Source organism: Trachypithecus francoisi, unplaced genomic scaffold (genome assembly GCF_009764315.1).
Source record: "Trachypithecus francoisi isolate TF-2019V2 unplaced genomic scaffold, Tfra_2.0 Lachesis_group2, whole genome shotgun sequence".
In the NCBI taxonomy this organism is placed as follows: domain Eukaryota; kingdom Metazoa; phylum Chordata; class Mammalia; order Primates; family Cercopithecidae; genus Trachypithecus; species Trachypithecus francoisi.
Genome location: NW_022681465.1, coordinates 126,639,530 through 126,663,782, shown reverse-complemented (window position 1 = coordinate 126,663,782; position 24,253 = coordinate 126,639,530). Strand labels below are relative to the sequence as shown.

The window sequence follows — 24,253 nt, the reverse complement described above, 5'->3', positions numbered from 1 at the left end:
TTAGAAAAGAAAGATAAATTCTTAAACCTAGCAAAATAAACAGAGTATATTAAGATATTTCTTCTTTAACCTGTATCAAAGTGACAAAGGGAGAGACTTAGAATCTTTAAAGGAATAATCATAAAGGTGAGATCCTAATTTACTTTCCAGTTTCATTTCAACTTAGTTCTTTATTGCTGCAAGGCATAAAAGTTTTTGAATTTTACTATGTTCACCTCAAACTAGTTTTCTATCAAACAGAACATCAGTGGAACACCTCTGCTGAGCTCCCTACATGAAATTGTCCTTTTGTATGTCTCATAATCGGTGGCGATGTGGCCAAGCATCTGGTGGTGACAAGCAAACGTCTTTGATTTATTGGCTAATATCACTGCTTGTTAGTGGATGGTTGAGCAGGAGACTAAGAGAGCATAAAATCAGAAAGAATAAATTATGAAGGCACCGAACTGTGCCATTATAAACCCTTCCTTGTCACAGCTGTGACATCTTATAGGAAATGGAGGGTGACAGCAGTGTTCATTCTTCAAAGGGCCAATACCTTCTACTTGTGATCCTTACCATAAATACATAAACAAAGTGAAAAAGTCACATGAGCAAGTTGGCACTCACATGGGAAATACCTTCCCCTCAATGGAGCACTTGGGTTCCAGTTTCCTTCTACCCCAAAGTAGAGCAGAACAAATACTTCAATAAAAAGCAGACACTAGGAGAACTTCAGGATAATACGTACATCAGTCACGTGTGCAAAAATGTGAAAAATTCAGAGGTGAATTTATCCTACATTGCTATTCCCTTTAGTCGTCCTGGAAAGGTTACTCTTGTTTGAATTGGTTACCCAAATCCTATTTTAGTGAGTCAACGTAGTCAACCCGTTCACACTGCAGATCTCTGCCTAACTTGAGTTAGTATTTGGTGAAACAGTGTTCCACAGTGATTGAAAAATGCAAACTGCCTTTTAAAGTAAGTTTACTCTGTTAAAATCATTAAAAACACATAAGAAAATAAGATGTATTAAAAGTGCATAATGGTAATAAAAATAACTATGTAGTATAGTGGAGAGTACATACATCTCAGAACTTATACCGTCTCTTAGACTGTCTTCTAATATGATGTTTTTTAAAGTTAATTAGGTTTCTTTGAAAGATAACAATTCTATTATGTATACTGAGAAATGAATATTTTATAAATTACTGAATTAAAGTAAGATAAATCACAGAAAAGGCAAAGCAAATGAATGTACCTCTCATTTTCACAGATGCTGTTCCAGCTGCATACTTTCATTAATTCATTCCATGAACTACCAAAGGATAACTTGAGTTCACTCCTAAGCATGTTATTTACTGGGAAATAATATTGGAAAGGTATTATAAGACAAGGTTCAGCAGTATCAGAAAGTGTGTCCAGGGAACTATAAGACAATCACAGTGGATAGAAAAAGAATGCATGAGAAAAGATGGCAGGAGGCAAGCCTACCAAGAGAAGCCGGAGACAGAACATGAAGGGATTGGTCTGCCATGAAATACATTGAATCATTTCTTAGTTTATATTCTGCCCTATTTTAGAAAAGGTTTATTACTAATTATGAAGACATATAAAATACAACAAGTTAAAATAAATTAAAAGCAGGTTTAGTAAAAAGAGAAAAATGGCAATATTAAAATGAAACCAAGAGTAAAGGTAAAAGTAAAATAGAAACCATAATAATCTCCTTCAATACGCTAAAAATGGTTCGTTATTTTTGCTCAAAGCTCTTTATCAGCCACTATGAAAAGAGAAACTGTGTCACCTACAGTTTCAATATTCTCAACATTCTAAGAGAAAAAAATGACAATTTTGTGGGACAGGTTTTTGTATTGGTTTATAATATATTCTTATTATGTCATGCCAAATAGTTGAACTGAGACAAAGCAATTCCATGGTGGTGAAGTGCAGGGGGTAATTCAAATATTGACTAGAGATGTCTGAACGATTATTGTCCTTATGTAGTCATCCCCATTTCTTCTAGTAGAAGCACAAGCTTACATCCAAGTCAGTCCGATATTTTCTCAAAATATTTCAAATTTTATGTAGCAAAAATAATTTTTCTATTCCTTTTGTTTATTTTCTACCCGTGCAATATATCTTGATGAGATTTTACTTAAGTTGGAGGATACATTTTAGGCAGAATGAAACAATGCAATATGATCATGTGGTACATGGAAAACTCATTTTTAAGTGACCCTTCTAAAAAATGATCATCTTAATAAAAGCTGAAACTGATGTTAAATGAAAAGCCATTGTCACTCTTGATAAAAGAGAAGTGTGCATTAAAATTTTGTGGCTAGAAATACCAAGGAGTGAATTTACTTATGATCCCCAAATCAAAAGGAGCAAGTGCAGATTGTCATAATTGTAGATATTAATTTGAAATTGAACTGCTGCTAACATGGCACCTTACAGCATATCCAGGGGATGTAGGGCCAGAACTTTTTTTTGCATGCAAGGGATAACAATTCTACTATATATGGCCAGGAAGGGCAAGTGCTCCAATAATATTAGAGGTGTCAAGCTGGAACATCAGAGTTCTGCCCTAAATGCAAACAAGAATTGATTTTTAAGATTTTGAGGGTAGAAGTACCCAAATATATCTCTAATGCAAGGCAATTTTGACTTTGAGCTTTATTGCAAAAGGCTGCCGTAATAGTTGCCATAGAATGCACATTCAAGGAAAAAGAAACACAAAGAACCAAAAGCCAGTAGGCTACGCTGAAGCAAACAACAATAACAACAGCAACAACAGAAAACCATCTGGAGTCATGGATTTTGGAATGGAGTCTGGGCTCCATGTTCAGCTAGCCTTCTAAAGTACAGCAAGGCTATACTTCTCTGAAACTCAGCAATATGGTTTAACACTTAGGTGTAGTTCTAAGTAATGTAGAAAATAAAGAATCCACTATAAAGCTCTATTTGAATGCTTATTTTGTGCAAAGAATTTACAGAATATTTTGTCCAGAGAATTTATAGATAATTCTGGGCTATAACCAACTCTCTGGATAGTTTCCAAAACGATGTTTATTTAAGGTTTTATTTCTGCTTCCTAGTAATTCTCTTCTGTTTCTTCCACACTAATTATTGGCTTTGTGGATTTAATTTTAAGAAGTATACATATCTTGAAGCATAACCATAATTCCTTTCAGAATTCCTTAGATTGTGGATAACTTACACAACTCATTTTGTGATTTTATGCAGAGTATATATTTTATAGAGATATTATGTGTTATATATAATCAATTGTATATATCTATATAAAATCACTCCATATAGTGGCTTTATATATGTGTGAGTATATATATATATATATATATATATGTATGTATATATATAGACATACACACACACAACTGGATTGTAAATAATAACTTTTCTCCTTCATTAGATTCTAGAAAATGAACTAATTTCAAAAATGATTTATATACACACATACAAACATACACAGAAACCTACCATATTTAAAAATTTAAATGGGCACATTATAAATTTTACATTTTTATGTAATTGTGCATAATATGCGTTACATATAACACTATTTTTTGAGAATATATACTAATGTCATACACTATGCTAAGTGGTTTATATCCAGAAATATGAAATATCTAGCTAATATATTGAAGAACTCAGATTCAAATTTGGATCTGTTAAATTTAAGAGTCCATTTTTTGTATTGTTTAGTTTTTAATAAGCATGCCATTCTTTCTTTCAATAATGAATTGAATAAAGAAGATGATAAAGTCCTAAAATGTTATTTTCCCAATGTACTAATAATCTAACTTCTAAAAGAGGGATTACATGACACAATTCTAAAATTTTGTGTCCTGAATTTAGCTGAGACTCCTTTGCAAAATTTTTGATGTATTATGAAGATTCTGGTTATTAGCTGTTAGAGTATTGCTTGTTTTCAAGCCCTGACTTCCTTCCTTAAACATTTTGTTTTGATTTCTCAGGTATATAGAAAATGTATACAAATATTTCCTATATTGGATACTATTCAATCGTAACCTCTTTATGTACAAAGGAAAAATCCTGTTTATGATAGATTTCACCAACCCAAAGAGCATTCTCAACATTTTCTTTTGTAATGAGAGAGCATCAAATGTATATACCTTCAAATAGCATGATTCTTTGCATTGGAGAAAGCAACAGTAATAATGTGGGTAACTTTCCTAACAGGCTCACCTTATTTGCTTTGAGGTAGCATTGCAATTATAATGTTACTGAGGCGAATTCTCAGTGGCTCAGCACTAGACACTTCTTACACACTTGAGTGGGTACAAGTGTAGCCATGTGCAGCCACGTGTGGTAAATCCGTCAGAACTAACAGCAGGGACTCTGATACGAGTTCTCCATCAATAAACCTGCTTGATAGCTCAAGGTCTTTGAATTGTTATCATAAGTGGCACCCTTATGATAACAATTAGTGAGGCCTCTATTAAGGGTCTGATCATATTTCCTCAGTGCCTGTTTTCTCAACTTTCCATATGTTTATTCTATCTTGATCATTTGAGATCATGTTAGAGTTTAAGCCTAACCCTAGCCATGTCAGGATTTAAGTGTTTTCTTCCCCGTTGATGAAAGACAGCAAGAAATGTCATGTGTGAAGATGGTATTGGCAACCATTTTCCAAATAGAATACTACGTTTTGTGAGAATAAGATACAGTTTGAAGGTGTACTGTAATCTCATTCATTTTGTGTAACCATAATACGAAAGCTTATGTTTCAGAAATGTAAGCAATTTAGTTCTAATTCTGGATGCTAGGCTTCTCCAGTATCTACTTGAATGGCTTTTCTAACCTCAACATAACCAGGTCTCTACTCCAGCCAGATTGACTTATCCCTGACCTGCATCTTTCTCTGAAAATGCCTCTGGTTTCTTCAGACAATTCCACTCACTCTCCATACCATACTCCTACCACCACTGATACTTCCTGGCCCATGACCTTAATGTAACCCATATAAATATACCTTTGAGAACTAATGATGGAAAGTTATTAATTCATAACCTTTCCAGCTTAAGATCCTGAACTTTTCCTGCAATTTTGAGCAAAGGCAATGCATGCTCACCCACTAGTTTCATGATTTTAAAGAGCAAACATTATATTTAAATTCAGCTTGCATATTGTAGAGATTATTTTAATGGACATTCAACAGGTAAACAATTTATAAACAAAAGAATTATTTAATCCAATTGTAAATAAGCTCACGCTATATAATTTCAAAATCTTGCTCTTTCTCTCTTTCTCTCTCTGTGTATGTGTGTGTGTGTGTACATTTATTGACTTGTCTCATTTAGTAGTTTTGCCCCTAAAGCCATTATGTCAGGAGTTGAAAATGCATAAGCTTCCAGGCACTAGGCAGGTAGATGAGTGAGGCAAACAAGTATTTAAAAAGCAACAGTACAAGCATGAACTTAAATGGCCACAGACATAAAGCCCAGATGTGGGGAAGTAATAAGGAGTGGTGAGGATTGTGGAGAACCAAAGAGTACATGCACTATGCAAAGTGGCCCAGGGCTACTCAGCTCTGAGAGATTGTAGTCATGTGGTCATGCAAGTACATGTTGACCAGATCTTCCAATGTAAATTATAAGGAATTTAGATAGGGAATTATATGTGATATTTCAGAATTCTTTTATGTTAACAAATAATTCACTGTATCATACAAGCATAACCGACCTGTTGGTGAATCTAGTTGTCACGCTATTAGTTATACAGTTGGTGTATTTCATATATCTGAGGAGAGATTCTAGAATTGGGAAAATAATTAAAAACAGGTTATTAAAATAAACAAAATAGTTATCTTCTATTACTAATAACACCTTAATAGATTTGTTAGTATGATATAACATAAAACATATGGGTAGCAAAATGCTATTTCAAGAACGTTCCAAACTGGATCATATCTGAGTAATATGATCAAAGAGTTCATAAATATTTCCCATACTATGTTTGCTCTTCCAGTCTAAGATGAAGACAAACTTGGGCAGAGAGTAGGAGGAAGGATATGCGTGTATGAACAACTATATTTTATTTTCAGATCTGTCACTTGTTTCTTGTGTAACATTGCATAAGTTATCTATTCTCTCAGATTTCAGGTTTTTGTTGTTGTTATGCAGTGATTTTGTTAGCTTTTTGGCAAAATGAAGATATTGGGTAAAATGGATTATGAAGTTCTTTAAAACAGTAAAATATTAAAACAAAAGTGAAATTATTAGAATACGATGCAGAAAATTACATGACCATTATAATTTACTTACTGTTTGTGGAGTGTCTTAAATTGAGGTTAAATCCCCTAAAGCTCTGGTGTTTTGTGACTTTATGATTTACTAGGCATATTTTGGGATTTACATGTTATATCACTTCATAGTCATGACCAGAAAGTAGCTTCACAGTTGACATCGAAAATAGCAAATAATTTTACTTGCATTTTCACTGTGTGTGGCTCTATTTGGTTTTCTCTTTAAAATGAGGTATGGGCAATGCATACTAGATGGAGTGACTCCAGTTTTAATCACTTCACTTTTCATTTGAAAAGTAATTCATCATGAGAAGTCAGTGGGGTATAGAGAGCACTAATTGCAGCAAAATATCAAGGACAGTTTTCCTCTGTCTTAATTAAACATTAATGAGTAAAGTTATTTGCAAATGCATGCTGCAGGGATGGACTTGTCTATCTACATTTGGTAAATACTGACACTAGATGTCAAAATAAAGCACCTTAATTGATTTATACTAGGATAGTTTAAAAAGATTGCACCTGGCTTGACATTTTCCTAGGTTTTTGTAGAGTAGTTTCTGATAAATTATTTATAAAGAAACTTTTCCTGACCTATCCTAATTACAGGAGTGATTGTTTCCAAACCAATCAATTTGGTGTAAATTTGACTTTTCTCCTGCTGTTTTACTGTCAACTTGAGGAATTCTGTAGTAGATATGAGGAATCAAGTTTTATATTTCCAGAAGGAATTTGCAGGCAAGTCACATTTCCCTTTTTTATTGGGGACGTTTTGCAAGATTTTAAAGGATTTTTGAATTAATAATTTTGTATGAGTGTATTCAAGTTTTATTTCAATATATTTGTTAATCTAATTGCTTTACTTGAGCTAATACCAAACCTTAAAAAAAGTGGAAAACCTAAGGAGTACATTAAAATCAAACTTGAAATCTTAAAATAATGTTCTCAGTAACATTGCCTTTGATATTTTATAGTGCATGTGATATACTTAATACACTAAGAAAAGTCATAAAACAAAACTATTTGGCTCTTATATCAAGTTGTTCTGTAGATATAAAAAACAGAATTGTCCAATAGAATCTGTACATTAGCTGAAATGTAATTTTTATCAGATTCCTTTTTAAATTTCTCTGAATGATTTGACAACAACATTTATTTGGATAGGTATAATTAAGCAAAACTTTAGAAACTTTAAAATTACAATTAATATTTTAAAATAATTAAGTATATATTGCATTAAGTGCTTCTAATTTCATACATAAGAAGAGAAATTACCAATCATGCAGTCTATGCCTTACAAGATTTTATGTAGATCAGTGTAGCAACATAGCAATTTTCAGAAAATTACAAAAACACTGTGCATAGAGTGTTAAAATATCAGTATGATAGTGTATATTATTTTTTTAAAAAGGGAAAGGAAAGAAAACAAGTCCCTGGTGTGTTTTAGAATGGCTTATAAACTCTGTATAAACTGTTTTCAGACAGCACTGTTAAATTTCACTCTGAATTCTCCTGAAACTCCCAGCTTCCCAAACCATATGGCTTGATGTAGATAAAATTGGCTTATGGCAAATAGTATAAACACACTTCACATTTTTCCACCTGTGAAATTCTGAAGTATTATAGTGTACATTTTTAAGGTGATTAGTACCAGATTTTCAGTGGATCTCAATTTCCAGAATCTTTTTTTCTGTCTAGACAACTTAATTGCTATATTTGAAAATAACAAAGTGGCCTTACCTTCATCTTACAAAGCTCAGACTTAAGAAGAATTGCATTTTCCCTTTGAGATTCAAATCAATGTAAGGGATATTTTATATAGGTTATTTTTAAAAATCTGTGGACCAGGAATTCCTATTTTAAAAAAAGTAAATTCAGCCTCTCTTTACTTTGTGGAAATCACACAAAAGCAATAGAAACAACTAATACCAAATTCATCTTCAAAACAAATTAAGAGATAACAGAAAACAGAAAACAAGAGTTGGGTCTTCCCAAAGCAGGAATGGTCAACAGTGTTTTGATTTATTATAGTGAAGGACACACTTGACCACAGATATAAAAAAAGAAGCTACACAGATTAAAATTTAAATCCTGACATACTCTGAGGTTCAGAATCAACTATTTCTAATTTGCATCAATGCAAGTGGGGTTCTCAAGTTGATGGTAGAAGTTTGACTTGCCTTGCTTTTGTTTCAAGGACAGAGCACTGAACAAGGAATCACAACAGTAAGACTTATTTGTAAGAATCTATTGGTGGCAGAGGATAGGAAAAAAGTAGTGTAAATATCCGTTTGAGAAGTGATAAGTAGATATCATATTTGTCATTGGTAACAAGCAAAATTCTGATTGTTTTGAACATGAACATCATCTCATCCCTCACATTAGCAATGATTAATCCAAAAGGAATCCACATAAATTCAATATGAATACAATGCAAGAAAAGAAGGGAGAAAGAAGAGACTTCCAGTACCTTGTTGAATAGAAGTGGTAAGAGTGGGCCTTCTTATCTTGCTCCTGATCTTAGAGGAAAAGCTTTCAACTCTTCATCTTTGAGTATGATGATAGCTGTGGATTTGTCATGCATAACTTTATTATGTTGAGGTGCTTCCTTCTATACCTAATTTGTTGAGAGTTTTATTCATGAAATAATGTTACATTTCAGTACATATTGAAGTGACTATATGATTATTATCCTTCTTTATGTTAGTGTGGTGTGTAATGCTTATTTTTTGCAAATGTTTAAGCATCTTTGCATCTCAGGGATAAATATCACTTGATCATGTTGTATGATCTTTTTCATGTGCTATTGATCTTGATTTACTAATATTTTCTTGAGGAATGTTGCATCCATGTTCATGATTGATACTCATTCATTAATTTTTAATTTATTCATTTTGGTTTTAGAAAAATATTGCATATGCATAGTTTATTTTTATGTTTAGTTTAAATTTTTTTCCATTGCTGCTTTGAGTTAATTTGTATTAATTGATACAACAAATGCATTTGCTGTTACTTCTGTCATGTTATTTTATGTTACAAAATCTTTTATGTATAATCTTTTTTTATATCTTTTGGTATTCAGAAATTTTTGTATTTTTATTCTAGTAGTTATCATCATAATGATGCAATTAGCTTCCTGGGTTTAAGATACTATTAATTTGTTTCCTACTGTGGGCAATTGAGGAATTAATTAGTAACTTCTTTACTCTATTTCTTTTATTAATACTTAATTTTATTTATTCATTTATTTATTTTTCAGATGGAGTTTCGCTCTTGTTGCCCAGGCTGGAGTGCAGTGGCACGATTTCAGCTCACCGCAACCTCTGCTGCTCGGGTTCCAGCGATTCTCCTGCCTCAGGCTCCCAAGTAGCTGGGATTACAGGCATGTGCCAACAAGCCTGGCTAATTTTTGTATTTTTAGTAGAGACGGGTTTCCTCCATGTTGGTTAAGCTGGTCTGGAAGTCCTGACCTCAAGTGATTCACCCACCTTGGCCTCCCAAAATGCTAGGATTACAGGTGTGAGTCACAGTGCCTGGCCTATTAATATTTAATTTTAAATGACATTATCTATTTACAATTAGCAAGAGAAGCCAATCAGTAAACTTATTTTGAATTAGACATTCTCTTTGCATTCTTTCCTTGTATTGCAGTGTTTTTTCTTAAATTCCTATTTTGTCAGGACATATATAATTTCCCTAAGATTCTGTGAACTTTATCCGTTTATGTAGTTTTGGTAGTAGAGTTGAGTAGAAAAATGCTCAACAGTAGACTTTAGTGTGAAGTTTTCCTCAAATATTCTTGATTGAATGAAACTTTCTCTTGAATGATTTCTTCAGGAAAGCTTTATGAGTACAAAATTTCCTGGTACTTTGAAGGCCTATATTTTTCTATAACTGTTATAGAAGAAAAGTAATTCTGCTGGATATGGAATCCTATTATTATTACTTTTTTCATCAAGAAACTTAAATATGGCTGGGCACAGTGGCTCACACCTGTAATCCCAGCACTTTGGGAGGCCAAGGCAAACAGATCACGAGGTCAGGAGATCGAGACCATCCTGGCTAACATGGTGAAACCCCATCTCTACTAAAAATACAAACATTAGCCAGGCATGGTGGTGCGTGCCTGTAACCCCAGCTACCCAGGCGGCTGGGACAGGAGAATCACTTGACCCAGGGAGTCAGAAGTTGCAGTGAACCTTGTCCAGCCTGGTGACAGAGGGAGACTCCCTTTCAAAAAAAAAAAAGGAACTTTAATATATGGTTCAATTGTGTTTTGTTAAGAGGTGCTGTGGATAGATGATTTTCTTTACCTTTCTTAGAACTATATGATTTTTGTATAATGTCCACAGATTTTAATTTTTTTATATTTACAGTGCAGTCATTTTCCCCAGAATATGTTTTGGTTTTGACAATCCTAGACTGATTTTTCCAAGTACACAGTGTTCATATTCTACACATATATTCAAATGCTTCTTAATTTGGGGAATATTTTATGTGATTGTATATTTTACTATTTGTTCTATTCCATTATTTTGGGTTTCTTGACGATGACCTCCAATCATTTATTCATTGGACCTTCTTTGTTTTCTTAATTGATTATATCTTTTTTAAAATTTTACTCTCCATTTCTATTTGATTCTTTTCATATCTCTCCCTTTCCTTTCATTATTGTTACTTAAAATATTTCTATTCTTATTTATGTTGTTTCTTAATTGTGTGTGTGTGTATATATATATATATATTTTTTTTTTTTCCATGAACTCCTGTGCTTAAGCAATCTTCCTGCCTTGGCCTCCCAAAGTTCTGAGATTATATGGGTGAGCCACCATACTCAGCCATGTCTTCTCTTCATTTCTAAAATTATCTATCAATCTATCTATATTTTTTTTTTGAGCTTCATCATCTCTTACTATTATTTACCCTCACTATTATTCAAAAATATTATTATTTTCACATTTTTTATTTCTAATTTAAATGTTCACTTCATTTTAAATATTTTTTTTGAAGCTTGTTTAACCAATTTTTTCATGTTAGAGTTTCCATATACTCAGTGACTCTATTTTTCTATTATGCCTTAACTGTTACTGCTTTAGTCAAATTATTTTTCTTTTTCTCTTACAATATATTCATATATGATGCAATTGCAACCTTTTTCCTTCCCTCGTGTTTAAATTAAATGTTATTTTCTATACTTTAGGAGGTGTTCTTATAAAGGTAGTAGTAGAAATATCAGTATAGGTCTCCCTTTGCTGTTGCCATGACACTCAATAAAATATGGCCTCTCTGTGGCCATGCCCATATTCTGATATTCACATTCTGTTAAACTTTCTCCACATTCATTTATCTGAATATTGAGTCTTTCTCATTCCTGCATTCTAATTACTATCTTGTTCAATTTGGATTCTCCTACCAATAGTCTCCCTAAAAGCGAGTTTCTTTTTTTCTGGAAGTAATTCTTATTTAAATTTGATCATTCTTTGGCCATAAAGGGTACAGGCTTTTTAGGTATCTTTTGATTTCCTGCACCTTTGTGGGAGTGGGGCATGTAATCTTTATATCTATTTTTTCAAGACATATATCATTTCTCTAAAATTCTGTGCACATATATGTCACCAAATGAAATCGCGGAAATTTCACCAGTCAACTTAGATTTTCTTGCTAAGAAATCCACTTAGAGAATTGGTTTCAGCTTTAGAAAATTAGTATATAATAATAATTTTATGTTTTATACCAGGGGTCCTTTTCTCTGCCAGCTGTTAGCTCTCTGCATGCATTTACTTTCATAAGTTCATTTGGTCTGTGATTTTTCTTTCTTCTAATACCTTTGTTAAGTTGTGGTATCAAGGTTATATCATCCTCAAAAATTTTGAGAGGATTCTCTCATTTTCTTTTTTCTTAAAAATACATGTAATGATCAAATTATGTTAGAATTATTTTTAAAAACTGCCTGGGTCAGGTATTTACTTGTGTAAAGATGTTTAATGATTTATTCAATTGACTTAATATTTATAATATGCTCTAGGTTATCTTATTTTTAGCTGCTTTTTAAGGAAATATTTTCTAGAAGTTTATCTAATTACATATTTTATTCTATGTTTTGAAATTTATTTGCAAAAAAGTTATTTATAGTAAAATATTTTATATGTTTATTCTCTGTAGTCTTATATATTCTAATAGTGTATTAATGTTCTTCTTTGCTTTCCTTCTTTCTTTTCTCCCTTTTTCTTAAAAATCAATCTTGCCAGAATTTTGTTAAACTTTTCTCAATGAACTAGCTTTTGACTCTGCCAGAAAAAAAAATCTAAAAGAGTAAAAACTGAGGGATAATTGAAAATAATAGCTACTAAATAATGAATGAAAAAACCTATTACAAGAGATTATATAGCGACAAGCAAGCTGAGATGATGACTACAGTTCAATCAGTAAAGGTAAAGACTAGACATTAAATCGAATTTGGCCTAAGGCATCTTTAAGCTGAATTCCATTTACCACTTGATGCCTGGTGAGAGTATGCCTTTCTGTCACTGGGGCATACTCTGAATCAGTGAGCTCAGCAGTCAGGATGGATTGAGGTTTTACCCTGTCAGAGAAGCACTGCCTTGCTTGGTTTGAAACGTCTCTCCATTTTTTTAACCATGGTGACCATATTATGATCATCTCAGATATTAAATTTCACCAAGTGCCATGCTTCCTGGATTCTGTGTCTAAAATTTCTAGTCATCCCACAAGGTCTAGGACTCTTCCAATTTAGAGATTAAATGTAGTATAGAAGCTTTCACAAATAATAGGAGCTATCCGTCCTAACAACTTTACAAGTGGTAGATCTGTGCCTGGTTTTTACACAAACTAAATGACTTAAGGGTTAGATTGAAGTAGTAAAGAAAAGAATAAGTTAGAATTCGTAAAGATAAAGGGAAATTAACGAATTAGCAAAAAGGCAGAATTAATGAATTTGCTGGTTTTTTAAAAATAATAAAATAAAAAATACTAAGAATAAAAGGAGAAAGCAAAAATATGAAAACACTGATATTTGGAAATAGTAATTTAGAGGAAGATAGTTTAAAATTATATGTGAATATATAAATTAATCTCACAATTTGGATTTTTTTAATTTATAGAAAAAAGAATAAACTAGAAAAATTTATACCAGAAGTAAGAGAATCTAAATAGACCAATTAGCATAAGAAAAAAGTAAAGTTATCAAACAAACAAAATCCTCAACAACCACTTATATTCAGTAAATGTTTCTGAAGCTTAGTTGATTTCAAAGTTAATTATTTTTCACTTTTATTTTAAGTTTGGGATAAATGTGCAGGTATGTTACATAGGTAAACTTGTATCATAAGGATTTGTGGTGCAGATTATTTCATCACCCAGGAATTAAGCCACTATTTTCCCTGTTCCTCTCTGTCATCCCACCTTCCACCATCCAGTAGGCCCCAGTGTGTGTTGGTCTGCTCCGTGTGTCCATGTGTTCTCATCATTAAGCTCCCCCTTATAAGTAAGAACATGGTATTTGGTTTTTTGTTCCTGCCTTAGTTTGCTAAGGATAATGGCCTACACCTCCATCTGTCTTCCTGCAAAAGATATGACCTTCTTCTTTTGCATGGCAGCATACTATTCCATGGTGTATAGGTACCACATTTTTTAAATTCAGTCTAACACTGATGGACATTTAGGTTGATTCCATATCTTTGCTGCTATAAATAGTGCTGCAATGAACACATGTCTATATGTCTTTATGATATAATGCTTTATAATCCACTGGACATATGCCCAGTAATGGTATTGCTGTATTGAATGATATTTCTGTTTTTAGATATTTGGGGAATCACCATACTGTTTTCTATATGGTTGAACTAATTTACACTCCCACCAACAGTGTATAAGTGTTCCTTTTTCTCCACAACTTAGCCAGCATCTGTTATTTTTGACTTTTTAATAATAACTATTCTAACTGTTGTGAGATGGTATCTTGTCGTGGTTTTGATCTGCATTTATCTAATAATCAGTGATATTGAGGTTTTTTCTTCATATGCTTGTTGGCCACATGTATGTCTTCTTTAGAAAATTATCTGTTCATGTCCTTTGCCCACGTTTTAAGGGGGTTGTTTGTTTTTTGCTTGAAATTTGTTTACCTTTCTTATAGATGCTAGATATCAAACCTTTGTCAAATACACAATTTGCAAAATTTTTCTCCCATTCTGTAGGTTGTCTGTTTATTCTGTCAATAGTTTTTCTGTGTGGAAGCTATTTAGTTTAATTATATCCCATTTGTCAATTTTTACTTTTGTTGCAATTGCTTTTGATGTCTTTGTCATGAAGTTTTGTCCCATTCCTGTGTCCAGAATAATATTGCTTAGGTTGTCTTCAGAGGTTTTATAGTTTTGGGTTTTACATTTAAGTCCTCAATCCATCTTGGGTTGATTTTTGTATATGGTGTAAGGAAAGGGTTCAGTTTCAATCTTCTGCACATGACTAGTTAGTTATCCCAGCACCACTTATTGAATGGGGTATCCTTTCGCCATTATTTGTTTTTGTCACGCTTGTCAAAGATCAGATAGTTTGTAGGTGTGTGGCCTTGTATCTGGACTCTCTATCTGTTCCGTTGGTCAATGTGTCTGTTTTTGTGCTAATACCATGCTCTTTTGGTTACTATAGTTCTGTGATATTGTTTGAAGTTGGGTAGCATGATGTCTCTAGTTTTGTTCTTTTTGCTTGGGATTGGCTTGGTTATTGAGACTTTCTTAGTTCCATATGAACTTTAAAATAGTTTTTCTAGTTCTGTGAAGAATATCATTGCTGGTTTAATAAGAATAGCATTTAACCTGTAAATTGCTTTGGGCTGTATGGACATTTTAATGATATTGATTCTTTCTATCCATGAGCACATTTTTCCATTTGTTTACATCATCTATGATTTCTTTGAGCAGCATTTTGCAATTCTTATTGTAGAGATCTCTCACCTCCCTGGTTAGCTGTATTTCTAGGTATTTTATTATTTTTGTGGCAGTTGTGAATGGGATTGGATTCCTGATTTGACTCTCGGCTCAACTATTGGTGTTGGTGTACAGGAATGCTAGTTATTTTTGTACATTGATTTTGTATCTTGAGACTTTGCTGAAGTTGTTTTTCAGATAAAGACGTTTTTGGGCTGAGATTGTAGGGTTTTCTAGATATAGTATTATGTTGTCTGCAAACAAAATAGTTTGATTTCCTCTTCCTATTTGGATGCCTTTTATTTCTTTCTCTTGCCTTATTGCTCTGGCCAACACTTTCAATATTATGTTGAATATTAGTGGTGAGAGAAGGCATCCTTGTCTTGTGCCAGTTTGCAAGGGGAATTCCTCCAGCTTTTGCCCATTCAATATAATGTAGGCTGTGGATTTGTCATAAATGGCTCTTATTATTTTGAGGTATGTTCCTTCAATAGTTAGTTTATTGAGTTTTTAACATGAAGGGGTGCTGAATTCTATCAAAAGTCTTTTCTGCGTCTACTGAGATGATTGTGTGTTTTTTTGTCTTTAGTTCTGTTTATGTCATGAGTCACTTTATTGATTTGCTTATATTAAACCAACTTTGTTTCCCAGGGGTAAAACCTACTTGACTGTGGTGGATAAGATTCTTAATGTGCTGCTGGATTCAGTTTGCCAGTATTTTGTTGAGGATTTTTGCACCGATGTTCATCAGGGATATTGGTCTAAAGTTTTCTTTCTTTCTTTCTTTTTTTTTTTTTGTATCTCTGCCAGGTTTTAGTGTCAAGATAATGCTGGCCTCATAGAATGAGTTAAAGAGGAGTCTCTCCTCTTTTATTTTTTGGAATAGTATCAGTAAGAATGGTACCAGATCTTTGTACACCTGGTAGAATTTGGCTGTACATCTGTCTGCTCCTGGAATTTTTTTTTGGTTAGTAAGCTATTTATTACTGATTCAATTTTGGAGGTTTTTAGTGATCTACTTAAGGATTCAATTTCGTTCTCGTTCAGTCTTGAGAGGGTGTATATGTCCAGAAATTCATCCATTTTTTCTAAATTTTCTAGTTTATTGCATAGAAGTATTCATAATATTTTCTGATGCTTATTTATATTTCTCTGGGGCCAGGGGTAATATTCCCTTTGTTGTTTCTAATGGTGCTTATTTGCATCTACTGAGCTTTCTTCTTTATTAGTCTAGCTAGCAGTCAATCTGTTTTATTAAAAAAATCACTCCTGGATTTATCTTTTGAATTTTTTTTTTTTTTTGGTGTCTTAATCTCCTTCACTTCAACTCTGATTTTGCTTATATCTTGTCTTCTGCTAGTTTTGGGGTTGATTTTCTTTTGGTTCTCCAGTTCATCTAGTTGTGCTGTTAGAAGTTGTTCTATTGAGGTTTTTCTAACATTTAGTGCTATAAATTTCCCTCTTTAATACTGCCTTAGATGTGTCCCAAAGATTCTGGTATGTTGTATCTTTGTTCTCATTAGTTTCAAAGAACTTCTTGATTTCTGCCTTAATTTCATTATTTGTCCAAAACTCATTCAGATGCGGGTTATTCAATTTTCACATAATTATATGGTGTTTAGCAAATTTCTTACTTTACAATTGAAATTGCAATCCCAATTTCCATTTGCTTGGTAGATTTTCCCATTTTTTCCATTTGCTTGATTGATTTTTCTCAATTCCTTTACTTTGAGCTTATGAGTGTCATTGCAGCTGAGATGAGTCTCTTGAAGACAGAATACCAGTGGATCTTAGCCCATTTCCATTCAAGTTTAGTATCGAATGTGTGGATTTGATGTCATCATGCTGTTAGCTTGTTATTATACAGACTTGTTTATTTGGTTGCTTTGTAGTGTCACTGCTCTGTATTTTTAAGTGTATTTTTGTATTGGCGGCTAATGGTCTTTCCATATTTAGTGCTTCCTTCAGTAGCTCTTTTAAGACAGGTCTGATAGTAACAAATTCCCCCAGGTTTTGCTTGTCTGGAAAATATCTTATTTCTCCTTCACATATGAAGCTTAGTTTATCCAAATATGGAATTCTGCATTGGAATTTCCCTTTATTATTATTATACTTTAAGTTCTGGGGTACATGTGCAGAACATGCAGGTTTGTTACATAGGTATACAAGTGCCATAGTGGTTTGCTGCACCCATCAGCCTGTCATCTGCATTAGGTACTTCTCCTAATGCTATCCTTCCCCTAGCCCCCACCCCCACAACAGGCCCCAGAGTATAATGTTCCCTTCCCTGTTTCCATATGTTCTCATTGTTCACCTCCCACTTATGAGTGAGAACGTGTGGTGTTTGGTTTTCTGTTCTTGTATTAGTTTGCTGAGAATGATGGTTTCCAGTTTCATCCATGTCCCTACAAAGGACATGAACTCATCCTTTTTTATGGCTGCATAGTATTCCATGGGGTAAATATGCCACATTTTCTGTATCCAGTCTATTATTGATGGGTGTTTGGGTTGCTTCCAGGTCTTTGCTATTGTGAACAGTGCTGCAATAAACATATGTGTGCATTGGTTTTTATAGTAGGATGATGTATAATCCTTTTGGTATATACCCAGTAATGGGATTGCTGGGTCTAATGGTATTTCTAGGTCTAGATCCTTGAGGAATCACCACACTGTCTTCCACAATGGTTGAACTAATTTACACTGCCACCAACTGTATAAAAGCATTCCTGTTTCTCCACATCCTCTCCAGCATCTGTTGTTTCCTGACTTTTTAATGCTTGTCATTCTAACTGGCCTGAGATGCTACCTCACTGTGGTTTTGATTTGCATTTCTCTAATGACCAGTGATGATGAGCTTTTTTTCATGTTTGTTGGCTGCATAAATGTCTTCTTTTGAGAAATTTCTGTTCATATCCTTTACCCACTTTTTGATTTTTTTTTTTTCTTGTAAATTTGTTTAAGTTCTTTGTAGATTCTGGATATTATTCCTTTGTCAGATGGATAGATTGCAAAAATTTTCTCCCATTCTGTAGGTTGCCTGTTCATTCTACTGATGGTTTCTTTTGCTGTACAGAGGCTCTTTAGTTTAATTAGATTCCATTTGTCTATTTTGACTTTTGTTGCCATTGCTTTTATGTCCTGAATGGTATTGACTAGGTTTTTTTCAGGGTTTTTATGGTTTTAGATCTTACGTTTAAGTCTTTAATCCATCTTGAGTTAGTTTTTGTGTAAGGTGTAAGGAAGAGATACAGTTTCACTTTCTGCATATGGCTAGCCAGGTTTCCCAACACCATTTAATAAATAGGGAAGGCTTTCCCCGTTGCTTGTGTTTGTCAGGTTTGTCAAAAATCAGATGTTTGTAGATGTATGGTGTTATTTCTGAGGCCTCTGTTCTGTTCCATTGGTCTGTGTATCTGTTTTGGTACTAAGACCATGCTGTTTTTGTTACTGTAGCCTTGTAGTATAGTTTGAAGTCAGGTAGCATAATGCCTCCAGCTTTGTTCTTTTTGCTTAGGATTGTTTTGGCTACGTGGGGCCATTTTTGATTCCATATGAAATTTAAAGTAGTTTTTTTCCAATTCTGTGAAAAAAGTCAGTGGTAGCTTGATGGGGATAGCATTGACTCTATAAATTACTTTGGGCCATATGGCCATTTTCATGATATTGATTCTTCCTATCCATGAGAATTGAATGTTTTTCCATTTGTTTGTGTCCTCTTTTATTTCCTTGACAGTGGTTTGCAGTTCTCCTTGAAGAGGTCCTTCACATCCTTTGTCAGTGGATTCTTAGGTATTTTATTCTCTTTGTAGCAATTGTGAATGGGAATTCATTCATGATTTGGCTCTCTGTCTGTTATTAGTGTATAGAAATGCTTGTAATTTTTTCACATTGATTTTATATCCTGAGAATTTGCTGAAGTTTCTTATCAGCTTAAGGGGATTTGGGGCTGAGACGATGGGGTTTTCTAAATATACAATGATATCATTCTCAAAGAGAGATAATTTGACTTCCTTTTTTCCTAATTAAATGCCCTTTTGTTTTCTTTCTCTTGCTTGATTGCCCTGGCCAAAACTTCCAATACTATGTTGAATAGGAGTGGTGAGAGAGGGCATCCTTGTCTTGTGCTGGTTTTCAAAGGGAATGCTTCCAGTTCTTGCCCAGTCACTATGATATTTGCTGTGGATTGGTCATAAATAGCTCTTATTAATTTGAGATATATTCCATCAATACCTAGTTTATTGAGAATTTTTAGCATGTAGGGCTATTTAATTTTGTCTAAGGCCTTTTCTGTAGCTATTGAGATAATCACATGGTTTTTATCATTGGTTCTGTTTATGTGATGGATTACATTTATTGATTTATGTATGTTGAACCAGCCTTGCATCCCAGGGATAAAGCCATCTTGATCCTGGTGGATAAGCTTTTTGATGTGCTGCTGGATTCAGTTTGCCAGTATTTTATTGAGGATTTTCGCATCGATGTCCACAGGGATATTGGCCTGAAATTTTCTTTTTTTGTTGTGTCTCTGCCAGGTTTTGGTATCAGGATGATGCTGTCCTCATAAAATGAGTTAGGGAGGATTCCCTCTTTTTCTATTGTTTTGAATATTTTCAGGAGGAATGGTACCAGCTCCTCTTTGTACCTCTGGTAGAATTCAGCTGTAAATACATCTGGTCCTAGACTTTTTTTGGTTGGTAAGTTATTAACTGCTGCCTCAATTTCAGAACTTGTTATTGGTCTATTCAGGGATTCACCTTCTTCCTGGTTCAGTCATGGGAGGATGTATGCGTCCAGGAATTTATCCATTTCTTGTGGATAATCTAGTTTATCCATTTCTTCTGGATAGTCTAGTTTATCCATTTCTTCTGGATAGTCTAGTCTGGTATACTCTAGTAGTAGTTTGTATTTGTGTGGGATTGATGGTGATATCCCCTTTATCATTTTTTATCGCATTTATTTGATTCTTCTCTCCTTTCTTTTTTATTAGTCTGGCTAGTGGTCTATCCATTTTTGTTAATCTTTTTCAAAAAATCAGCTCCTGGATTCATTGATTTTTTGAAGGGTTTTCATGTCTCTATCTCCTTCAGTTCTGCTCTGATCTTAGTTATTTCTTGTTTTCTGCTAGCTTTTGAATTTGTTTGCTCTTCCTTCTCTAGTTTTTTAAATTGTGATGTTGCAGTGCCGATTTTAGATCTTCCCTGCTTTCTCTTGTGGGCATTTAGTGCTATACATTTCCCTCTAAACACTGTTTCAGTAGTGTCCCAGAGATTCTGGTACATTGTGTCTTTGTTCTGATTGGTTTCAAAGAACATCTTTATTTCTGCCTTAATTTCATTATTTATCCAGTAGTCATTCAGGAGCAGATTGTTCAGTTTCCATGTAGTTGTGTGGTTTTGAGTGAGTTTCTTATTCCTGAGTTCTAATTTGATTGCACTGTGGTCTGAGAGACTCTTAGTTATGATTGTCGTTTTTTTTGCATTTACTGAGGAATGATTTACTTCCAATTATGTGGTCAATTTTAGAATAAGTGTGATGTGGTGTTGAGAACATACATTCTGTTGATTTGAAGTGGAGAATTCTATTGATATCTATTGATGTCTGCTTGGTCCAGAGCTGAGTTCAAGTCCTGGATATCCTTATTAATTTTCTGTTTTGTTGTTCTGTCTAATATTGATAGTGGGGTGTTAAAGTCTCCCCTTATTATTGTATGGGAGTCTAAGTCTCTTTGTAGGTCTCTAAGAACTTGCTTTATGAATCTGGGTGCTCCTGTATTGGATGCATATATATATTTAGGATAGTTAGCTTTTCTTGTTGCATTGATCCCTTTACCATTATGTAATGCCCTTCTTTGACTCTTTTGATCTTTGTTGGTTTAAAGTCTGTTTTATCAGAGACTAGGATTGCAACCCCTGCTTTTTTTTTTTTTTTCTTTCTTTGCATTTGCTTGGTAAATATTCCTCCATCCCTTTATTTTGAGCCTATGTGTGTCTTTGCACGTGAGATGGGTCTCCTTAATACAGCACCCCTATGGGTCTTGACTCTTTATCCAATTTGCCAGTCTTTGTCTTTTATTTGGGGCATTTAGCCCATTTACATTTAAGGTTAATATTGTTATGGGTGAATTTGATCCTGATATTATGATGCTAGCTGGTTAGTTTGCCTGTTAGTTGATGCAGTTTCTGCATAGCGATGATGGTCTTTACAATTTGGTATGTTTTTGCAGTGGCTGGTACTGGTTTTTCCTTTCCATGTTTAGTGCTTCCTTCAGGAGCTCTTGTAAGGCTGGCCTGGTGGTGACAATATCCCCCAGCATTTGCTCATCTGTAAAGGATTTTATTTCTCCTTTGCTTATGAAGCTTGAGTTGGCTGGATATGAAATTTGGTTTGGAAATTCTTTTCTTTACAAATGTTAAATGTTAGCCCCCACTCTCTTCTGGCTTGTAGGGTTTCTGCCAAGAGATCCGCTATTAGTCTGATGGGCTTCCCTTTGTGGTAACCCGACCTTTCTCTCTAGCTGCCCTGAACATTTTTTTTCTTCCTTTCAACCTTGGTGAACCTGATGATTATGTGTCTTGGGGTTGCTCTTCTGGAGGAGTATCTTTGTGGTGTCTCTGTGTATTTCCTGAATTTGATTGTTGGCCTGCCTTGCCAGGTTGGGGAAGTTGTCCTGACTAATATCCTGAAGAGTGTTTTCCAACTTGGTTCCATTCTCTGAGTCACTTTCAGGTACACCAATCAAATGTAGATTTGGTATTTTCACATAGACTCATATTTCTTGGAAGATTTGTTCATTTCTTTTCACTCTTTTTTCTCTAATCTAGTCTTCTCACTTTATTTCATTGAGTTGGTCTTAAATCTCTGATATCCTTTTTTCCACTTGATCAATTCTGCTATTGATACTTGTGTATGCTTCACGAAGTTCTTGTGCTATGTTTTTCAGCTCCATCAGGTCATTTATGCTCTTTTCTACACTGGTCATTGTAGTTGGCAACGTGTCTAACCTGTTTTCAAGGTTCTTAGCTTCCTTGCATTGGGTTAGAACATGCTCCTTTAGCTCAGAGGAGTTTGTTATTACCCACCTTCTGAAGTCTACTTCTGTCAATTTGTCAAACTCATTCTCTGTCCAATTTTGTTCCCTTGCTGGCAAGGCATTGTGATCCTTTGGAGGAGAAGAGGCATTCTGATATTTGGAATTTTCAGCCTTCTTGCGCTGGTTTCTCCCCATCTTCCTGGATTTATCTACCTTTGGTCTTTGAAGTCAGTGACCTTTGGAGGGGGTCTCTCAGTGGACGTCTTTTTTGTTGAGGTTGGTACTATTCCTTTCTGTTTGTTAGTTTTCCTTTTAACAGACCCCTCTGCTGCAGGTCTGCTGAAGTTTGCTGTAGGTCCACTCCAGACCCTTTTTGCCTGGGTATCACTGGCGGAGGCTCAGAACAGCAAAGATTGCTGCCTGTTTCTTCCTCTGGAAGTTTTGTCCCAGAGGAGTAGCTGCCAGATGACAGTCAGAGCTTTTTTGTATGAGGTGTCTATCGGTCCCTACTGGGAGGTGTCTCCCAGTCAGGACACACGGGGGTCAGGGACCCACTTGAGGAGGCAGTCTGTCTCTTATCAGACCTTGAACACTGTCCTAGGAGATCCGCTGCTCTCATCATAGCTGCCAAGCAGAGACTTTTAAGTCTACTGTAAGTGCGGCCACAACTGCCCCTTCCCCCAGGTGCTCTGTTCCAGGGTGGTGGGGGTTTTATCTGTAAGTCCCTGACTGGGTCTGCCCAAACGACCGCCCAGTTTTGTGCTGGAAACCAAGGACCATGGTGGCGTAGGCACCGGAGGGAATCTTCTGGTCTGTGGGTTGCAAAGACTGTGGGAAAAGTGCAGTATCTGGGCTGGAGTGCATGGTACAGTCCCTAATGGCTTCCCTTGGCTAGGAGAGGGAGTTTCCCGACCCTTTGCGCTTCCCAGGTGAGGCGTTGCCCCACCCTGCTTCGGCTCGCCCTCCTTGGGCTGCATCCACTGTCTAACCAGTCCCAATGAGATAAACCGGGTGCCTCAGTTGGAAATGCAGAAATCACCTGCCTTTTGTGTCAGTCTTGCTGTGAGCTGTATACCAGAGCTGTTCCTATTTGGCAATCTTGCCAGCAATCCTGGAAGTCCTTTTCTTTAAGAATGTTAAATACTCTTTGGGAGGCCGAGGCAGGTCAGGTGGACACCTGTAGTCCCAGCTCCTTGGGAGGCTGAGGCAGGAGAATGGCGTGAACCTAGGAGGCAGAGCTTGCAGTGAGCCGAGATCCTGCCACTGGACTCCAGCCTGGGCGACAGAGTGAGACTCTGTCTCTGGAAAAAAAAAAAAAAAAAGAATGTTAAATACTGGCTCTCAGTCTCCTATCACTTGTAGGGTTTCTGCTAAGAGGTCTGCTGTAAGTCTGATGGGCTTTCCTTCCCCTTGACCTTTTCCTCTAGCTACCTTCAACATTTTTTCTTTCATTTTGACCTTGGAAAATCTGATGACCATGTGTCTTGGGGACGATCTTCTTGTGAAGTATCTTACTGGGGTTCTCTGCATTTCCTGAATTTTGGTGTTGGAGGAGTATGGAACGCTTCATTAATTGTGTCATCCTTCACAGAGGGCATGCTAATCTTCTCTGTCTTGTTCCAGTTTTAGTATATGTGGTGCCCAAGTGAGCACTTGAAAGTTAGTTCTGTCAAAGCTTTAAAAATTAAAAGCTCCAAGGAAGGTTTTCTTTTTTTTTTTTTTTTTTTTTTTTTTGAGGCGGAGTCTCGCTCTGACGCCCGGACTGGAGTGCAGTGGCCAGATCTCAGCTCACTGCAAGCTCCGCCTCCCGGGTTTACGCCATTCTCCTGCCTCAGCCTCCCGAGTAGCTGGGACTACAGGCGCCCGCCATCTCGCCCACCTAGTTTTTTTTTTTGTATTTTTAGTAGAGACGGGGTTTCACCATGTTAGCCAGGATGGTCTCGATCTCCTGACCTCGTGATCCGCCCGTCTCGGCCTCCCAAAGTGCTAGGATTACAGGCTTGAGCCACCGCG

The 24,253-nt window shown here is 35.2% G+C and overlaps 1 non-coding gene across 1 annotated transcript; it reads right to left on the bottom strand.

Annotated features, from left to right (window-relative positions):
• Positions 1-23,790: 23,790 nt before the first annotated feature.
• On the bottom strand, positions 23,791-23,893 carry LOC117066197. Its single transcript, XR_004430186.1, has one exon. It is a non-coding gene; the product is annotated as a U6 spliceosomal RNA (small nuclear RNA).
• Positions 23,894-24,253: the final 360 nt, after the last annotated feature.